This window comes from Notothenia rossii, assembly GCF_949606895.1.
Source record: "Notothenia rossii genome assembly, chromosome: 1".
Taxonomy (NCBI): Eukaryota; Metazoa; Chordata; class Actinopteri; order Perciformes; family Nototheniidae; genus Notothenia; species Notothenia rossii.
This window is the reverse complement of record NC_136912.1, coordinates 88,041,028-88,045,653: the sequence shown is the minus strand read 5'-3', so window position 1 is coordinate 88,045,653 and position 4,626 is coordinate 88,041,028.

The window sequence follows — 4,626 nt, the reverse complement described above, 5'->3', positions numbered from 1 at the left end:
TTTGACTGGACCGATTGTCTCTTATTCTGACCTATCAAATATAATACAAACGTTAGTAATAATATTTGTGTTGGTTCCTGTTCAGTATCTTATCTGTAATCAGTGATTTACGGTCAACACACTGGTGCATCATGTAACGAAACGCCCTTAATATATATATTATTTTTAATTGATACAGTTACAAGGGTGGTCAGAATAAAAGGAAACCCTTTTTTTAACAATTGTTTTTTATTTCTCAACATGTCACAAAACACGTTTTCCTTGATATAACAGAAGGAATGCGAGTTGAATCGTGTTATTGTTCTGTTCCCTGTGCATAGTGCAACATCTTCTGACAGCTCAGTTCTCCACACTGACCACAAGGTGGCAGCAGTATCTCTGTTATCACGTCTTGGGGATGCAGTGATCTTCAGAGTGCAGCCACACCACTGCTCTGTTTCCTTCTCTCTTTGCAATCTTTCTTTGACTTTCTTACTCCCCCTCTTTAGTGACCATGACAGCACATATCAAGTTTCATTTTATCTGATGCATAACCATGCATTCAAGTCACACAAAAAAGCATCCCTATCCAGTGCAGACATTGTGTTTTCACCTGACTTTCATTAAGAGATATTGTCGTCACCTGATTTCAAAGGATATTTACTAACAGAAGTCTTTTTGAGGATATTTATATTGATGTTAGGCCACCTATAGAGTTTCATATCTGATGTGTCCCAGAAGTCCAGCGGCAGACTGCGACCCTGGGCTGATTGTCACCCTGTCTTCCTGTTTGTCTCGCTCTGTCTCCCTGAGGCGGTCCTGGGGGGTGACAGAGGTCACAGAACAGCTCATTAACCCCACCCCGACAGCCCACACATTGCTGCAGTCCTCAGGCCCTGGCTGCACAGACACACACAACACACACACACATTTTATAATGCTCCACTAATAGCACTTAAGTCGACTTAAGCCCCCTCTGGAAGCAGTATGTTTTCAGGGATGCGCCATGAGACATGTATGTGTCTTGCATGTTGTGAAGCGTCACCACATTGAAATGTTTCCTCGTAGATGTGGCTCTTATTTGTGTGTAAAAAATACCAAGTTTGCTTCTTCTTTTTTTTATTTTAATAAAGCCGTTTTCAACATCTCCTAGGATAAAAATCCATACAGAGTAAATATGTTATTGTATGACATGTTTTATTCAATCATCTTCAACCGGTTGGCCAGATGTCTCGAGGCTTCAAGTCATTAATTGTTGTGTTTGTAAGGTATCTAAAAGCACAGTGGGATATGGTGTTATTTTCCATGTTCAGACATCATTGTTTCAGTCAAAACATATTGGATAAGAGGAACAGCAGCACTTCAGGGGCTGGGAGATGCCTGGGAGCTGTTGTCTGCCGTCTCTAGTGGTATGATTCCCTCAATCGTGTGTGTGTGTGTGTGTGTGTGTGTGTGTGTGTGTGTGTGTGTGTGTGTGTGTGTGTGTGTGTGTGTGTGTGTGTGTGTGTGTGTGTGTGTGTGTGTGTGTGTGTGTGTGTGTGTGTGTGTGTGTGTGTGTGTGTGTGTGTGTGTGTGTGTGTGTGTGTGTGTGTGTGTGTGTGTGTGTGTGTGTGTGTGACTGTTTACATGTTTGTCTATATGCTTTTGCGCATAGGTGGGGTTTTATAATTGTACATGCTTGTGCACATATGCATGCATACTGGCGTCATTAAGGCTCACAGTAAATGAGCCTCTTACTGCCCTCACAATGAACATTTTGAGACAGGCTGTAATGTAAAGCAAAACAGCTACACACACGCACGCACGCACACACTACCCTCATTTTCACCGGTACACACCTTTCTCCAGGGATATAAAATGCCCCTGCCTCTGCACACTGTGGGACATGAGTTTCATCCAAACTAGCTGCCGCCCTCAATAAAACCCACGTGAGCAATCTCTGCAGTATAGATTTCCAGTTTCTCTGAGGGTATATATTTTTTCAGATCAGGTGTTTAAACTGCTCAATATGACAATAATTAGGCAGCGCTGGAGACATGTGTTCTTTCTTATGTTGATAAGGGACATTGACCTTTAACCTGTGCACCCCTGAATCCCCCCCCCAGCACCGTACCGCCCCGTCCCCCCCCAGGTCCCATGTGTCCCCGGCCAACACCCCCTCTCTTCTTGCTCTGTCCAGCTCCCATCAGGCAGGATGGGGGGGATTGGACAGGCTTGGAGCTTTGCCTCTGGCCATCTCTCCTCCTCCCCAGAGAACAAGAGGACTGAGGTGCCTTTAAACCACTGCGGCAAAAACCCTACCAAAACCCTGCAGTCATTAATATGCAAAAATGCAAATGAGTAGGTAATTAAGAGCTGGAGCTCTCTGGAGGCTCTTTGATTGCTAATGAATTCTAATCTGCAAAGAAAGGGGGGAGGGGAGGAGAAAAAGAGATGAAAGAAAAAGAGAAAAACAACAAAAAAGAGAAGCATCAACCCGAAATGTGTCATATCCATAAGTTTTCATATCGGATTTGAATTTCTAACCTGAAAGCTGTAATCATTAGCTTAGTTTGTGAGACGAGAACTTGCCGATATGTATAAAGCAGAGAGTATTTTGGGGAGTATAAATGTATAATGACGAGTCTTCAAAACAAATGTAAATCAAGTTTATTTGTTGTATTTTTTGAAACGCCTGTGAATTGAAGAAGTCATGCAGGTTATATGAACGATGTGAGTATCAATGGGCAGGAATGTGTTTGTAATGGACACAGTGTAGTCATTGTGTAGATAAAGCTAATTAGAGGCGAACATGACAGGCGGGCAGACACTTCTGACCGGCGGCTAGCAAAGAAAATAGAAGGTCAGATAATCTTAACAGTGTGTTCTCTGCTGCTAGCAGCTGTGTGCCGGAGTAAAGGAGATGTCATTTCATCACTTTTGTGAGCCATAACACATCCCCACTTCCACTCTAACCCATTCACACTGTCACTCACACGCACACACACACACGCACACACACACACACATACACACACACACACACACACACACACACACACACACACACACACACACACACACACACACACACACACACACACATACACACACTGCTGTTATTGTTGTTGCAGTGCTCCCACGACACCAACAATCTCTGCTTCCCTCCCCCACACGGGCTCACATCTATCTCCCTTTCACTCCCTCTCCCCCCCCCCACCCCTGTCCTGGGCAGCCCTGACATGCCTACTTCAATTGATTTAGAGTCAATTCAGCTTCTGATCTGATTGTTATCATGTGATTTTTCGCACACCTCCCCCTCGATATATATGACTACTGTATTATTTTGAGATTGGGGAAGACATTTTTTTTTGGCTCAGGTAGCTCCTCTTCACTTTGCACTTTCTCTATCTGCCACTCTCTGTTCCTCTATCAAATTCCTTCAACCCTTCAAATTCAACCCTCACCACAGCCTCCTATCTTCTACTTCCCTTAGCCATATTGTCTGGTTGTGGGCTGTTAACTGCCCGGCTTTGTTAACAGGAAACTGGTCTTTCTCTATACCTGGAGCGAGGGTGGCAGAACAGGGCATCCATACAACTGCACAGTAATGGGATTTCAAGATGGCAGGGAGGGGTCCCATCAAATCAGCAGAGAGAACAGAGGAAGCTGCATCCAGAAAAAAAAAGCCATTGTCAAATGAAAGCAGAGCCAAGTCAAAATGATTTTCCTTTAGTAAATAGATTGTTGATTTACGTTGTGTTTGCCTGTCTGTATTGGATCCTGTCTGGAATGGTTGTGTTTGGGAGGATTAATGTCATGGACAATCCCTCAAACTCATTTTCTTTCTCACTGTGGAGCTCTGTGGGAATTACGGTTTCAGGATAAGGAAGGAGAGGGACAATGCGTTTCACTGCTGGCCATGGTCCCATTAGACATGACGTTGAATCCTGGGTTCAGATACTTTGTTTGAATTCGAGAAGATACGCTGCACAGACTTGTTCCAAAACAACTGCTCTGCTTGGCTTTTGTTTCCAAAACTATCCCTGAAAGACGACAGCATAACCTTGCAGACTGTTGCCCTTGCTGTTTAAATCACTCACTCCCCACATTTCATTGTTTTTTTGTTGGAAGTCGGTGCGAGTTTGGGTGTTTTCTGCCAGGCAAGCTGTAATAAGGGGAAGAAGCTTGACGGGAGTCAGTTTATCATGAGCACAGAGAGCACAACAGATAGATTCCCCCTGTCTCCTCCCCTTCAGCACAGATAGACTCAGAGCATGGGCACTCAGCCAACACTATCAATCTATCCGCTCCTACCCCCAGCCTCTAACTCTTATTGGAGGACAGCTTCCAAAGGGGCAAGGAAGCATGAATCATAGCCCGGCTATGAGAAGCTGTTATGCCTCTAAATACACGTGTTGTGGCTCAAAAATGACTCCGTTTGCTTCGCCATTAATGACTATCTCGCCAAGTGATTGTCCCAGCCCTGTAACAAAGTTGTAGTATTTAGGAGGAGCTGAGGCTGTTCGGGGAGAGGGGTTGTTGGTCTTGGCCTAGTTTTCTTGTCTGATCAGAAACCTGTGCACCTCTGCCCTTCCCCCACCCAACCCTAAGCCTCTACTATTACAGGCTGTGAGGGGCTCAGTGTGGAACGAGGTGAGCAGCTTG